Source organism: Macaca thibetana, chromosome 3 (assembly GCF_024542745.1).
Source record: "Macaca thibetana thibetana isolate TM-01 chromosome 3, ASM2454274v1, whole genome shotgun sequence".
In the NCBI taxonomy this organism is placed as follows: domain Eukaryota; kingdom Metazoa; phylum Chordata; class Mammalia; order Primates; family Cercopithecidae; genus Macaca; species Macaca thibetana.
Genome location: NC_065580.1, coordinates 138,170,753 through 138,187,499, shown reverse-complemented (window position 1 = coordinate 138,187,499; position 16,747 = coordinate 138,170,753). Strand labels below are relative to the sequence as shown.

The following is a 16,747-nucleotide window of genomic DNA, read 5'->3' as shown; positions in this document are numbered from 1 at the left end:
CTGGGTTTCTTTCACCACAAGCAGAGCACCCAGACTCAATCAGGAAAGCCTGAGTCATGTGTCAGCAATTAGGCAATGAAAGACCATGTTCTAGCTGACTGCCAATGGCTGTCACTGTCACCAGGAAACCACAGGGCTGGTCTGCGAAGCTAGGGCATCCGAGGGTTGTGGGCATCAGTCTACCCCTACACAACCTGCTGGGAACAGGCCATTCAGGACAGGCCCGTGAGCTTGGGTCTTTGCTTTCTCACTAATCTGAGATGCTTTTCCAATGGTTTGAGCTCGTCTCAATTTAGCTTTTTTCTTTCTTTTTTATTTTATTTTTTTGAGATACAGTCTCTCTCTGTCGCCCTGGCTGGAGTGCAATGGCGCCATCTCAACTCACGGCAACCTCCACCTCCCGGGTTCAAGCGATTCTCTTGCCTCAGCCTCCAGAGTACCTGGGACTACAGGTGTCCGCCAACACTCCTGGGCTGATTTTGTATTTTTAGTAGAGACGGGGTTTCACTATGTCAGCCAGGCTGGTCTCGAACTCCTGACCTCAGGTCATCCACCCACCTCGGCCTCCCAAAGTGCTGGGATTACAGGCGTGAGCCACTGTGCCTGGCCTCAATTTGGCTTTTTTGATATGACTTTTTTTTTTGGCTGAGGGGGGAACAGAGCCTCGCTCTGTCACCCAGGCTGGAGTGCAGTGATGCGATCTCGGCTCACTGCAACCTCTGCCTCCCGGGTTCAAGTGATTCTCCTGCCTCAGCCTCCTGAGCAGCTGGGACTACAGGCACACGCCACTGCACCCAGCTAATTTTTGTATTTTTAGCAAAGACAGAGTTTCACCATGTTGGTCAGGCTGGTCTCAAACTCCTGACCTCATGATCCACCTGCCTCGGCCTCCCAAAGTGCTGGGATGACAAGCATCAGCCACCGCACCTGGCCAGGTTTTTTGATACGACATTAAAGGACAAAGTGAATTCTGTTGTCCCCAGAGAAAACCATTTATATTTAATCTTATTAACACATTTAATATTTGCTTAATGCTAGTCATATCAGGATCTCTGTCAAGCTTATGAGCCACCTGTCACATTTTCATAGAACCAGACGGAGAGGCATTTAGGATCTGCTTTGACAGATTCTGGAAGGACTTGTCCCGCAGAATCATGAGGCAGCAGACACTCAGGGCCTGACTGGAACCAGTTGGGAGTGCCATGGTGACAGAGGAACTCCCCTAGCTGTCTAGCTGTTATCTATCACAAGGCAGCAGCCAAGAAACTTGCGCTGCCTGTCCCTCACCCTCCTCCCTTCTAATTCCCCAAGTGACCGGTCCCCTCATTTTCCAGAAGAGATCTAATGCCCATGAAGTGAAGTCCTTCTCGACACAGACTCAAGCTGACTGCATAACTCATGGCAGTTTCTACTAATAAATCGACGACGCTGGGAGTGAGGTTAACGCACATCTGCACCCACGTAATCACTGCAAGAGACTCCTGACGGACGTGCCATTCCCCACACAGCGGCCAGGGGGATGCTTTACAAAGGAAGTCAGGTTGGCCAGGCACAGTGGCCCACGCCTATAACCCCAGCACTTTGGGAGGCCGAGGTGGGTGGATCACGAGGTCAGGAGATTGAGACCATCCTGGCTAACACGCTGAAACCCCGTCTCTACTTACAAAAAAAAAAAAATACAAAAAATTAGCCGGGCATGGTGGCAGGCGCATGTAGTCCCAGCTACAGGAGGGACTGTAGTCCCAGCCACAGAGGAGGGAGGCTGAGGTTGGAGAATGGTGTGAACCCAGAAGGCGGAGCTTGCAGTGAGCCAAGATCGCGCCACAGCACTCCAGCCTGGGTGACAGAGCGAGATTCCGTCTCTAAAAAAAAAAAAAAAAAAAAAAAAAAAAGATCAAAACCCTGAGATGGGCCAGGCACGGTGGCTCATGCCTGTAATCCTAGCACTTTGGGAGGCCGAGGCAGGCAGATCACCTGAGGTCAGGAGTTTGAGACAAGCCTGGCCAACATGGTGAAACCCTGTCTCTACTAAAAATACAAAAATTAGCCAGATGCAATGGCGCGCACCTGTAATCCCAGCTACTCAGGTGGCTGAGGCTGGAGAATCACTTGAACTTGGGAAGCGGAGGTTGCAGTGAGCTGAGATCACACCACTGCACTCCAGACTCCAGCCTGGGGAACAGAGTGAGACTCCACCTCAAAAAAACAACAACAACAAAAACTCTGAAATGTCTTCACATTATACTTCATACAAAAACCTAAAGTGGCCGGGTACAGTGGCTCATGCCTGTAATCCCAGCACTTTGGGAGGCCGATCGTGAGGTCAGGTGGATCGTGAGGTCAGGTGTTCAAGACTAGCCTGGCCAACATAGCTAAACTCTGTCTACTAAAAATACAGAAATTAGCCAGGCGTGGTGGGGTGTGCCTGCAGTCCCAGCTACTTGGGGAGGCTGAGGCAGGAGAATCGCTTGAACCTGGGAGGTGGAGGTTGTAATGAGCCGCGATCATGCCACTCCTCCAGCCTGGGTGACAGAGCGAGACTCCATCTCAAAAACAACAACAAAGCCCTGAAGTCTTTACATAGCTCATAAGGCCCATTACCATCTGGCCCTTGGAAGCCACACTCCCACCACCCACATTTCTTCTTTTTTTTTTTTTTTTGAGACGGAGTCTGCGCTGTCTCCCAGGCTGGAGTGCAGTGGCGTGATCTCGGCTCACTGCAAGCTCCGCCTCCTGAGTTCACGCCATTCTCCTGCCTCAGCCTCCAGAGTAGCTGGGACTACAGGCGCCCGCCACCACGCCTGGCTAATGTTTTTTATTTTTTAGTGGAGATGGGGTTTCACCGTGTTAGCCAGGATGGTCTCGATCTCCTGACCTCATGACCCGCCCACCTCGGCCTCCCAAAGTGCTGGGATTACAGGTGTGAGCCACAGCACCTGGTCTCCTACCACCCACATTTCTTACTACGCTCCCCTTCTTCACATCTTGCAGGTCACACCGGTCTCCTTCTGTTTCAGGGCCTTTGCACATGGCCATCTCGTTATTTGCAAAATTCACTCCCTCATTTAAATTTCTGCTCAGATGTCACCCACCATCTCAGAGAGACTACGCCTGAGAATAGAATCTACAACTGCCCCCTGGCCACAATCCCTACCCTCTGACCCCTCAACGGAGCTTATCCCTACCTGAAATTATATTATACATTACCCCACCACTAGCTATCTCCCTGACTAGAGGGTCAGCCCTACAAGGGCAGGGACTTGGCTTAGTTCACAGACTGGCATATGAGCATTTATGTTGATTTGTTGAATAAACAAACATGTGATCAGAAGGCAAGAACCTTCTGATTTTCGGGTACCTGGATTGGCAGTGCTTGGCTTACAGACTATGGAATGCCTTTATAATCTGAAAACCACACTACAACTCCATCAGGACAGTCTGCGAGGCCGACTCTATTCCCTCCTCTTCACGCTGCCTGTCTCTAACACCTGCACTCCCAGCTTCTTTCAGCCTCTTCCCTGAGTTCAGAGTCAGGACCACACAGTCTCACGAAGCTAAGGAAACTAACACGTGACACCACAGAAAGGAACAGGAGCTGCTCCTTGAGGCTGTGACTGACTCCCTGCAGCCAACAGGGTTGGCGCTTGACCCTGAGTGGCCCCCAGCCCCGACAAGCACACTGGGCACTCCCAGCGCTCAGCCTGGAGGCTCCACAGAACGAGAATGTTCCCAGCAGCTTTGACTCTGAAATATCAAACTACTTCTGAGAGAAGACAGGTGTGGCAGGAAGGACTCAGCCATCACTTTATCCAAGGCCCTGAGCTACAGATGAGGCTACAAGGGGTAAGCACCTCACCGGAGGGGCAAAACGAGAAATAGGCCCAGCTTCCCAGCGGGCTGTGCTCACCGCCCTCTACTTAGGACATGGGTCTCTCTCTCACTCAGTGTGAGCTCCTGGAGGGAAGAGCAGCATCTCAGGCACCTCTGCGTCTGGCATGCGATGGGAAAGGAAGGCCTCTCAAGGAGGTTAAGCTTGGAGGAATCCCAGGATCCAAGCAGGGTACCTGGGGGCTGAGGCCACAGATGAGTCCCTGGGTTAAGAAACTTAACCATTTTCCCCTTGATGCACACACAGACACCCACCATCTCTCCAGCCCCACCGTGAGCCACTCTCCAGCTCGCACCTTTGTGGTCCTGCCCCAGAGCCTGACAGGTGTCTGAGATGCTCCTCCTCTCGCAGTTCGTACTCATTCTTCAGACCTCAGCTCCACCATCACCTCCCCAGCACACACTTCCCTGGCGCAGAATCCAGTGCGCAATAACTACTCAAGGGAATGAAGGGAATCGGTGAAAGTATTATGATACATGCAACATGAAATGTGCAGGAATCAAAAACATTAAGTGCAAAGATTTAAAACACACTTTGGGGCTTGCCACGGTAGTTCACACCTATAATCTCAGCACTTTGGGAGGCTGAGGCAGGCACATCACTTGAGGTCAGGAGTTTGAGGCCAGCCTGGCCAACATGGTGAAACCCCATCTCTACTGAAAATACAAAAATTAGCCAGGCGTGGTGGCGGGTGCCTGTAATTCCAGTCACTCGGGAGGCTGAGGCAGGAGAATCGCTTGAACCCGGGAGGCGGAGGTTGCAGTGAGCCAAGATCGTGCCACTTGCACTCCAGCCTGGGCAACAAAGCAAGACTCTGTCCCAATCAATCAATAAACAAATAAAATACATGTTGGGCTTCTAGTGTACCTATCTGGACAGATCCCAAATGTCCTTCGTTTGTGGAGCCCCTCTATCTCAGCAAATTTTTCACGGTATCCGTAGGCCAAAAAAATGCCTAACAGTTTCACGTATAAAGTAGTTAGGTCCGAACAATCACTGCAAACCCAGCTTCGCAAAGATGTAAAATCCTAAGAAGGAACGCAGCAAGGATCTCATGTTGGAACTGTGAACTGTCCCAAGCTAGCACTTTGCATGGAGTTCAATAGAATTAAACATCTGTCGCATTTGCGAATGAGGCACTTGTGAGTTTGCTGCAGTGCCCTGGCACAGTTTGGGAGCCACTTCTGCTATACCACATACTCTGATGGGAAAACTCTGCATGTCTTGACTGACAACTCTCTTCCAGATCAGGTAGTCCCTACAGGCACTCCGAGGAGGTTCTGGAAGCCTGCGTGAGCCTTCTGCCCTGAAAGAGGCTTTAATCTCTGAGTTTCTTCTTTATACCTTCAGCAAAAGGAAGAGGGGACAAGGTAGAGCTCATGTGGCCAAAGACAGTATCAGTCCAAGCAGCAAACAAGAACTAGACCAGGCTCTTGCCACACCAGCTGGCTGGGATCCCAGACACACCCCTTACCAACAGAAGGCTTTGGATGTTCTCATCTGTAAAATTAGGTACAGAGCTGGGTGTGATGGCTCACGCCTGTAATCTCAGCACTATGAGAGGCCAAGGCGAGCAGACTGCTTGAGCTCAGCAGTTCAAGACCAACCTGGGCAACATGGCAAAACCCCAGTTCTACCACAAAATACAAAAATTAGCCAGGTGTGATGGTGCGCACCTGTAGTCCCAGCTATGTGGCAGGCTGAGGTAGGAGGATCACTTGAGCCCAGGAGGTTGAGGTTGCAGTGAACCATAATCACACCACTGCACTCTAGTCTAGGCAACAGAGTGAGATCCTGTCTCAAAAAAAAAATTAGGCACAGAAAAAGGCACATGTCAAAATACCAGCCAAACACATCTCCCCAACTCTAAATAGAGCAGATCTGACTTGATCTTTTATTATAAGTTAGGTCTCTACATAAGTTTTCATTATTATAAAATACAACATACAGACAGAGAAGGGTAAAAACTATGCATGTATAGCTTGACCACAATTCCTTGTCAATTTCAGTAGCTGACTGATTCCTGCCAAGGTAGCAATCAAGGGCAACAGCCCCGGTCCCGCACACCACCGAGCAAGATGGACAAACAAATCAGGGGGCACATAGGCTGGGAGGCACTGGCGGGAGCCTCACCAGCTTCTGAAAGGGAGAATGACATAAGAACACAAGGGCTCTCTGAGGCCAACCGTTTGCAACACTGGAACAGGTTGTCTTCCAGGAAGTATTTGCAGTTTTGCATTTGCTGTTTGCAACTTCTGGTCAGTAAACAAGATCGAGCAACCAACTCAGCACTGATACTGGCATGAGTCAGACACCCCAATCAAAGCAGTAACAAGGAAGGAAAGAGAAATAAAACATGTAATTTAGTCAGCCCTTTAGCTGACTGTCACTGTCACATCACGGCCACCCAGACAAGGCTCTGGCATCCACCTTCTGCCTGCAGGTGGAGCGGGGTCATTTGGGTTCACAAACCCCTCTGCCAAGGTTTAGTGGCTTGAAGATGAGGGAAAACCCTCATAGAACCATACCCTACTGTTGCCTGACAGCACAACCCCCAGAGACTGAGAGGTGCTCGGGGAACATTACACTCTCCAAGGTGACCTATTAAAAAGCAGTGTCCAAGAGTGACTCAAACAGATTGCTCCATAGCCAGAGTGCCCATGAAGTTTATTATCCATACTGAGATGTTGGTGCAGATTTGTGTTTACCCTCTGTGAGGTTGTTTCTTGAATCTGTAGATTTATGTCTTTTACAAAATACAGCAACTTTTCATTTATTTATTATTATTATTTTTTAAGGAGACAAGGTCTCGCTCTATCACCCAGGCTGGAGGTGTAGTAGCACAATCACAGTTCACTGCAGCCTCAACTTCCTGGGCTCAAGGGATCCTCCTGCCTCAGCCTCCCAAGTAGGTGGGACTACAGGTGTGCCTCGCCACACCTGGCTAATTTTTGTATTTTTAGTAGAGACAGGGTTTTGCCACATTGCCCAGTCTGGTATCAAACTCCTGGGATTCTGCCCGCCTCAGTCTCCCAAAGTGCTGGGATTATAGGAGTGAGTCACTGTGCCTGGCCACCATTATTTTTTAAATAACTTTTCGGCCTCACTCTCTTTCTCTTCTTCTCCTGGGACTGTGGTGACATGAAAGTTAGATCTTTTATTAGTCCCACAAAATCCTGAGGCTCTGTTCATTTGTTTTGTTTTGGTTTTTAGTCTAGTTTCTGTTGTTTGGGTTAAGTAATTTCTACTACTCTAACTTCAAGTTCACGGATTATCTTCTGTCTTCTCCATTTTGCTGCGGAGTCATCCATTCAGTTTCCTATTTTGGCTATTGTATGTTTCGGTTCTAAGACATCTGTTTCATTCTTCTTTATATGTTGTTTAATTCCAACATCTGTGTCATCTTGATGCTGGTGTCTGTTGACTGTCTTTTCTCATTCAAGTTGAGAGTTCTTTGGTTCTTGGTATAGTGATTGAATTTTATTGTATCCTGGGCATTCTGAGTACTTTAAGATCCTGAATCTTATTTAAGCCTATTTAATTTTAATTTTATTTTATTTTTGAGACAAGAGTCTCTATTGCCCAGGTTGGAGTGCAATTGTGTGATCTCAGCTCATTACAACCTCCGCCTCCCAGGTTCAAGTGATTCTCGTGCCTCAGCCACCAGAGTAGCTGTGATTACAGGCACATGCCACCACACCTGGCTAATTTTTTTTTTTTTTTTTTGTATTTTTAGTAGAGACAGGGTCTCAATATGTTGCTGGGGCTGGTCTCAAACTCCCGGTCTCAAGTGATCCACCCACCTTGGCCTCCCAAAGTGTTGGGATTATAGGTGTGAGCCATTGCACCCAGCCTCTTTTGATTTTATTAAATATTCTCTGTCACCCTGCTGATAGGGAAGGAAGGTATCAATTCATTGCTGTCAGGCAAGATTCAGTCTCCCTCCTGGGCCTCCGCTGACAAACCCTAGCTTGGAGAGGGAAGAGTACTTCATTACTGCTCCCCAGATGGTCTGAACTGACACATGGGGTGGGGTTCCCCGGTTCCGCCCAGTGGTGGTGAGGTCCTGACTTGCACTGGGCCTCCTCTGACGTCACTTCCAAGGAGAGTGGTTTTCCTTGCTTCCTTGAAGAGTCGAGGTTTCCTTGGCTATTTTTTTTAAGTTGATAATTCTCCCGCTTGCAAATTTCCCTTAAAAGATGTCGCAGGTATGAAATAAGACTGAGCCACAGGAGAAGCGCAGCCCTTTGGACTTCCCTGCAATTTCTATAGCATTCGCTCATATCTTGGAAGCATTTAGAGGAAAGCCACCAAGAGGGTTTAAGAATGCAATTCCTTGGCTCTTGATGAATCGCAAGACATTACCAATACTTTTCAGTTGTTATTTACTTGGAGAGTCAATGCCAAGTTTGAAGAATTAGCATGAAACAACTAAAAATAAGAGCATTTTCAAAGAAGTTGAGAAAAGTTTAGTACTATCTGAGGTGGAATCCACTAAGACGTGTTATAATGAATGTGGGGGGCAGAAAAAGACTTAGTTGGAGCCTATGGTTGTTCACTATATTATTCACCAGCAGATACCACGCAAAAAATTTGAATCTATTATGTGTGATCAAACAAGGGAATGTTAACAGTATTTGCTCTCACAGACTTAACCTAAGTTGGTCTTAAGGATTTTTGTCAAAAATAGAAGCTGAATATCCTAACTGTTCTACCATACAGCAGCTCAGCAGCTTAGCAGTGGTAAAGTCTGGTGTGACTATTTTGAGCTCAGAGTGAATACTAAAACTTCTCTGAACAAGAATAACTGAAAAGTACTGCCCTCTTAGTCTTTAAAAAAAAAAAAAAAAAGGGCCGGGCACGGTGCTGTAATCCCAGCACTTTGGGAGGCCGAGGCGGGCAGATCACAAGGTGAGGAGATCAAGACAATCCTGGTTAACACGGTGAAACCCCATCTCTACTAAAAATACAAAAAATTAGCTGGCTGTGGTGTCACGTGCCTGTAGTCCCAGCTACTCAGGAGGCTGAGGCAGGAGAATCACTTGAAACTGGGAGGCAGAGGTTGTAATGAGCTGAGATCACACCACTGCACTCCAGCCTGGGCGACAGAGCGAGACTCCATCTCAAAAAAAAAAGAAAAAAGAAAGAACTGCCCTCAACCACTATTACCAAATACTAAATGACTTTGGAAATTGGCTTTTGCTGCAGACTTGACGTTTCTTAATGAGGCCAATCTAAAATTATAAGGCAAAACAGCAGTTATATGCAAAATTTATATTGTAGTAAAGTCATTTCAATGAAATTAACCTTGTATTAATCACAAGTAATGTCAATCTGCGTCATACAATTCCTAGACTGTCAAGGTTAAAACAAGTGAGAAAACTTTGCACATTTTTTTGAGCTCAAACCACAGTTCTAGCCCTAGCAGCATTTTTCAGATCTTGATCTAAGTATGAAGGAAATTCCTATATTTAAAATCCATTTAACTGTACAACTGAGCAGCTCTCATCTAACTTTCAATTGGAAGTGGCTGATCTGCAATGCAATAATGCAAAAAGGCAAATATCAAGAGGGGAATCTAAAAAAAAATTCTATGAATGCTGTCTTCCAATGATGAATATGCTCCATCAAAATTTATGCTGCCTAATATAACTTGGCAGTACCTATTTGTGTGAAAAGCTATTTTCAAAGATGTCACCTATACAATCTCATTACAGATGAGCACTGACAAGTGGGTATTTGCAACAGATTTTGATGTTTGGGAACACTAACTGAGAACCCCAATGAAACAAAATTGTTTTCCGTTTTCTGTTTTTTTGAGACTGGGTCTTGCTTTGTCACCCAGACTGCAGTGCAGTGGCACAATCGCAGCTCACTCCAGCCTCAACTTTCTGGGCTCAAGTGATCCTCCCACCTCAGTCTCCACAGTAGTTGGGACTACAGGTGCATGCTACCTACCATGCCCGGCTAATTTTTAAATATTTTTTTGTAGAGACAGGGTTTAGCCATGTTGCCCAGGCTAGTCTCAAACTCCTGGATTCAAGCGATCCTCCCACCTCAGCCTCCAAGAGTGCTGGGATTAGAGGTGTGAGCCATTGGCACCTGGCCCAAAACTGTTATCCCTACAAAAATCATTCCATTCTTCTTATTAACAAACCTGTATTAAAAACTTACACTCAACTGTTATTAGTTATTACTTGAATTTCTTTTAAAAATATATATTTTAAAATACAGAGACACGGTCTAAGTTGCCCAGGCTGGCCTCAAACACCTGGGCTCAAGCAATTCTCCCACCTTGGCCTCCCAAAGTGCTGGGATTACAGGTGTGAACCACTGCAACCAGCCTTATTTGAATTTCATCAACAAAAAATGTGGACACTTGTTGCCTCTCTTGTTATATATAATATCCTAGATTTTACCTCTTGGCATGCAAAGCCTAAAAAATATTTATTACCTGGCCTCTGACAGGAAATAAGTTATTAGCGCCTACTCCAGATAACTGAAGTGCACCTAGTTACTGGAGCTCTGTACTGACTGAGCAGTCTAGATGCCGCAGGCTCTGGTTGTGGGAATCTGGGCAGGTTACTTGACCTCCCGGGCCTCAGATTTCTTCTCCATAAAGCAATATGGAGCTAGTCACCAATCAAGGATCATCCTCAGCTCTAAAATTCTACACAGCTAGAGAAATACTTCTGGAATATGTGAACCATGTCCATGTTGTCTCGAGTCCCTGCAGGATTCCTTTTGTAGTCTACTCAGCCATCGTGTCATTGTACAACATACTCAGGGCCTCAAGAGGCAGGAGAAGTTGCTTGCACCCAGAGGGAACCCAGGCTGTAGGATCTTAGGTTCCTGCATCTTTTTGGTTTGCTTGTTTTAAGAGACACGGTCTCACTCTGTCACACGGGGTGGAGAGCAGTAGCATAATCATAGTTCACTGCACCCTCATACTCCTGGCCTCAAGCCATCCTGCCACCTCAGCCTCCCAAGTAGCTGAGAGTACAGGTATGTAACACCTCACCCAGCAAATTTTTTTAAAAACTGGTGCAGTGGCTCGCGCCTGTAATCCCAACACTTTGGGAGGCCGAGGCGGGTGGATCACTTGAGGTCAGGAGCTCGAGACCAGCCTGGCCAACATTGGTGAAATCCAGTCTCTACTAAAATACAAAAATTAGCCAAATGTGGTGGCGCACCCCTGTAATTCTAGCTACTCTGGAGGCTGAGACAGGAGAATCACTTGCACCTAGGAGGTGAAGGTTGCAGTGAGCCAAGATCATGCCATTGCACTCCAGCCTGGGCAATAGAATGAGACTGTCTTGAAAAAAAAAAAAGAGTAAAGAGTAAAGAGGGGCCGGGCGCGGTGGCTCAAGCCTGTAATCCCAGCACTTTGGGAGGCCGAGACGGGTGGATCACGAGGTCAGGAGATCGAGACCATCCTGGCTAACACAGTGAAACCCCGTCTCTACTAAAAATACAAAAAAAAAAAAACTTAGCCGGGCAAGGTGGCAGGCGCCTGTAGTCCCAGCTACTCGGGAGGCTGAGGCAGGAGACTGGTGTGAACCCGGGAGGCGGAGCTTGCAGTGAGCTGAGATCCGGCCACTGCACTCCAGCCTGGGTGACAGAGCGAGACTCCGTCTCAAAAAAAAAAAAAAAAAAAAAAAAAAGAGTAAAGAGGTTCTTTGAAGACTAGCATCTTCTGTATTTAAAATAATAATAATAATAAATGAAAGAAGGCTGTTGAGTAGGGCCTGTGGGGCCCTCTTATTCACAGACTTTGTGAAATCCATTCCAGAAACTGAGTTGCTTCCTGATTCTTAGATGGGCTGGAGATGTGCTCCGAAAGCCTTGCAAGCTACTGCTCTGTGTGGCTAAAGGCGCTGAGCACTCCCACCAAAGCAGGCCTGGAACTCGCACCAGGGCTCCGCTGGCCTGTGGGGCCCAAAGCACTAAGGATGCCAGGGAGGGCGAGGCAGGCAGGCTCCTAATTCCACAGAGCCTACAGTCTGGAAGAGCCTCTAGACAATGTTCAGGTACAAAAACGTCATGTCGAAGGACATGCCTCTGTCACTCTCATGTCCACGCATGCAGCAAACAGCTGAGGAGCACCTGTTGCATGCCAGGAACTGTGCTGGTTCAGGAAGGAGCGGACACGCCAACCTTGCCCCAAGGTGCTCTCCTGCTATGAGAAAGGGCAGACCTATCCCAGCAGTCATGGCTGCATGGGGAGGCCAGGTGCAGGGGAAATAGAGCTGGAAGGAAAAAGCAGCCATGACAGTCTGAAACAGTCAAGGAAGGGGCGCCCAGAGGCCAACATCCGGGCTGGATTGTGACGAATGATCAGGGTCCACCGGTCAGATTAGGGGGATGAGTGAAGCTACTGACAGAGGAAGCGTGTACCAGAGCCTAGAACACGGGAAACTTGGGGTCTGGGGTAACTCAAGTGTGGTGCAATGGGATGTGTTTATATGTGGGGATGCATAGATGGCAAGTAAGAGATAAGCATTCATTCATTCACTGAACAGGCTGGAGTCACCAAGGCTGGAGTGCAGTGGTGTGATCACAGCTTACTGCAGCCTGCAACTCCAGGGCTCAAGCAATCCTCCTGCTTCAGCCTCCTGAGTAGCCGGGACCATAGGCATGCACCACCATACCAGCTGATTTTTAAAATTTTTTTGTAGAGATGGGGTCTCACTAAGTTGCCCAGGCGGGTCTCAAACTCCTAGGCTCAAGCAATCCTCCCACCTTGGCCTCCCAAAGTGCTGGGATAACAGGTATAAGCCACCACACTCGGCCGAGATAAACTTTTAAAGGAGACATCCAGATGAGTGTGTAAGGGCCTAGGGGTCTGTATACCAGTCTAAGGTGTTTGGCCCCGGGGAAGCTGGTGAGGACAGGGTAAGGGGGTGGTGTGATCAGAACACTGCTACACGAAGGTAAGACTGTACAACGATGCCTGCACCCCTAATATGAACGCAGTCACAGGGCCTTGACCCAGATGTCCTGGGGAACATTCTCCACTGAAGATGGCCAAACGCCCCCAGCTGATGGCCTTTTTCCCACACAACAGGACTTAATTTAGAAACACATGACCAGCACGCGCCCGATGCAATGACGTGAAAGAGGAAGACAGCTGCTGAGTCAGATATGTGCAAGCATGACTGGGGGGTGGGGGGGGACAGTGGGCGAACAGCGGGCATGACTCAGCACAAATTGAGCTGACCAGGCCCACAGGGGCTGATGCTGCAGCTGCAGCTCCCTGTGCCTGCTTCTAGCAGCATCTCTGGGGCCTTGGCTCCCTGGCTTGAATGCCAAGGAGGTAAGCCCACAGTTCCCCTAAGCTCCAGGGCATTGCATGGATTTAATCCAGTGTCAACATTAAAAGGTGGCACAAGGTGATTTACAGGCACAAAACTCTCCATAGGAGTTCATGCTGGTTCATCCTCTTGACCATCCCCACTTTTGCCTCAATTTTTTTTTTTTTTTTTTAGATGGAGTTTTGCCCTTGTTGCCCAGGCTGGAGTACAATGGCACGATCTCGGCTCACTGCAGCCTCTGCCTCCCAGGTTCAAGCAATTCTCCTGCCTCAGCCTCCGGAGTAGCTGGGATTACAGGTGCCTGCCACCAGGCCTGGCTAATTTTTGTATTTTTAGTAGAGATAGGGTTTTGCCATGCTGGCCAGGCTGGTCTCAAACTCCTGACCTCAGGTGATCTGTCTCCCTCAGTCTTCCAAAGTGCTGGGATTACAGATGTGAGCCACCAAACCCGGGCTTTTTTTTTTTTTTTTTTTTTTTTTGAGACAGGGTCTGGCTCTTGTCCCCAGGCTGGAGTGCGGTGGCACAATCTAGGCTCACTGCAACCTCCGCCTCCCAGGTTCAAGCAATTCTCCCACCTCAGCCTCCCAAGTAGCTGCGATTACAGGTACCCGCCAACATGCCTGGCTAATTTTTGTATTTTTTATAGAGACGGGGTTTCACCATGTTGTCTAAGCTAGTGTCAAACTCCTGACCTCAAGTGATCCGCCTGCCTTGGCCTCCCAAGTGCTAGGATTACAGGCATGAGCCACCATGCCTGGCTGATTGCCTCAATTAATTTTGAATAAAAATATAGAAAAGAGAAACAGAGAGAGCCAGGGGTCTTGCTTTACTTTTCTCAAATTCTGGGCAGATCAGTTCTGAAGTCAGCTTCTGCCTCTAGCGCAGGGGCGACAGTCTGGAGAGATCACCTGGAGGCAATCAGAATGCTGTCCCCCCAACGCCCCCTGCTCATACACGCATGTGTTACAATCCCTATAGCAAGTCCATGGCAGCAAGCCCACAGCATGGACATTGCTACTCCCTCCTCCTTTACCGAAACGAGAATGGGATGGGCCGAAGTCAACATGGCCTCCCCAAAAGGGAATGCACACTAAGGATTCTTTAATAGAATTCCAAATGAGTTCCACATTGAACATCAAAGACAAACTGCAACAGTCAGAAAGTGGCCCTAGGGAGTAGTCCCCAACACCTGTCACAAGAGAAACAGTAGGCCAGGCACAGGGGCTCACGCCTGTAATCTCAGCACTTTGGGAGGCCAAGGCTGGAGAATTGCTGAGGCCAGAAGTTCGAGACCAGCCTGGGCAACAAAGTGAGACCCCCATCTCAAAAAAAAAAAAAATTTATCCAGGTGTGGTAGCATGCACCTGTAGTCCCTACTACTCAGGAGGCTGAGGCAGGAGGATTACTTGAGCCGAGAAGTTAGAGGCTGCAGTGAGCCATGATGATTGTGCCATTGCACTCTAGCCTGGGAGAGAAAGACCCTCTCTCCAAAAAAAAAAAAAAAAAAAAAAAAGAAAGAAAAAGAAAAAGAAACAGTAAAGGAACTGGACAGGTTAATCCTAAGAAAAGAAGATTCAGAGGCACTTGATCCCTGTTTTAGGTGGTCAGAAAACTGCTAAAGGGAGAGGCCTGGCATTCAGAAATAGGAATAGTCACAGAGGACAGAGGTTTACATCCCCTCGAAGCAAAGACGTTCTAATAAAGGAGTCTGAACACAGAATGCGCTGTTGTGGGCGTGGCTCCCCATCATGGGAGATGTGTCACACAAGGCTGGGTCACAAAGACTTAATGACAGAAAGTGCCTGCACCCCAGGGGCCTGGGAACAGACCAACCAAATTAATGTTAATTAATCTGAGCTGGCTGATGGGTGACGATGCCTGGTGAAAAATCCCAAGTGTCTGAGCTGAGTTAATACTTAAATACAGATCTCTGTCTTTGAAACACACACACACACACACACACACACACACACACACACACACGCCCCGAGCAGCCCTTGGACAAAGGCAGGAAGGAAGAAGTACCAACCCTCTCAATTAAAAAACCAGTTCCCTTTGAGAGGCCGAGACGGGCGGATCATGAGGTCAGGAGATCCAGACCATCCTGGCTAACATGGTGAAACCCTGTCTCTACTAAAAAATACAAAAAACTAGCCGGGCGAGGTGGCAGGCACCTGTAGTCCCAGCTACTCGGGAGGCTGAGGCAGGAGAATGGCGTAAACCCGGGAGGCGGAGCTTGCAGTGAGCTGAGATCCAGCCACTGCACTCCAGCCTGGGCGACAGAGCAAGACTCCGTCTCAAAAAAAAAAAAAAAAAAAAAAAAAACAGTTCCGCCAGTCAGGCACAGTGGCTCACACCTGTAATCCCAGCACTTTGGGAGGCTGAGGTGGGCAGCTCACCTGAGGTCAGGAGTTCGAGACCAGCCTGGCCAACATGATGAAACCCTGTCTCTACTAAAAATACAAAAATTAGCTGGGCGTGATGGTGGGTGCCTGTAGTCCCAGCTGCTTGGGAGGCTGAGGCAGGAGAATCGCTTGAACCCAGGAAGTGGAGGTTGCAGTGAGCCAAGATAGCGTCACTGCATTCCCACCTCGGCCTCCCGTAGTGCTGGGATTACAGGTGTGAGTCACCGTACCTGCCAGACAGTCGTTAATCTTAAAGCTCCCAAATAATCTCCTTTGACTCCATGTCTCACATCCAGGGCGTGCTGGTGCAAAGGGTGGGCTCCCAAGGTCCTGGGCAGCTCTGCCCTGGTGGCTTTGCAGGGTTCAACCCAAGGCTGCTCTCACAGCCTGTGGCTTTTCCAGGGACAGGTTGCAAGGTGCTGATGGATCTACCATTCCGGGGTCTGGATGACAGTGGCCCCCTTCCTACAGCTCCACTAGGCAGTGCCCCAGTGGGAACTCTGTATGGGGCCTCCAACCCCACATTCCTCCTCCACACTGCCCTATCAGAGGTTCTCAGTAAGGGGTCTGCCCCTGCAGCAGGCTTCTGCCTGGGTATCCAGGCTTTCCCATACATCCTCTGAAATCTAGGTGGAGGCTGCCAAGCCTCCTTCACTCTTGCACTCTGTCCACCCACAGGCTCATCATCACATAGAAGCCACCAAGGCTTATGGCTTTCACCCTCTAGTGCGGTCAGCCTGAGCTGTATCTGGGCCCCTTTGAGCCAAGGCTGGAGGCTGAGTGGCCAGGGATGTGAAGAGCAGTGTCCTGAGGCTGTGCAGGGCAGCGGGGCCCTGGCCCTGAGCCTGAACCACAAAGGTCTCCACAACTGTAATGGGAGGGGCTGACGGAAAGGTCTCTGAAATGCCTTCAAGGCCTTTTTTTTTTATCCCACAGTCTTGGCTATCAGCACTTGGCTCCTTTTTAAATCTGCAAATCGCTCTAGCAAGTGGTTGCTCCACAGCCTGCTTGAATTCTCTTGAAAAAGGTTTTTCTTTCTCTGTCACGTGGCCAAGCTGCAGATTTTCCAAACTTACACTCTGCTTCCCTTTTAAATATAAACTTCAACTTTAAGTCATTTCTTTGCTCCCACATCTGAA

The 16,747-nt window shown here is 48.5% G+C and overlaps 1 protein-coding gene and 1 non-coding gene across 3 annotated transcripts in view; both read right to left on the bottom strand.

Annotated features, from left to right (window-relative positions):
- The window catches only part of LOC126950349 (NADPH--cytochrome P450 reductase), a 72,555-nt gene that overhangs the window by 36,229 nt on the left and 19,579 nt on the right, over positions 1-16,747 (bottom strand). The gene's annotated exons all lie outside the window — the stretch shown is intronic.
- On the bottom strand, positions 8,087-8,221 carry LOC126951833 (small nucleolar RNA SNORA14). Its single transcript, XR_007724680.1, has one exon. It is a non-coding gene; the product is annotated as a small nucleolar RNA SNORA14 (small nucleolar RNA).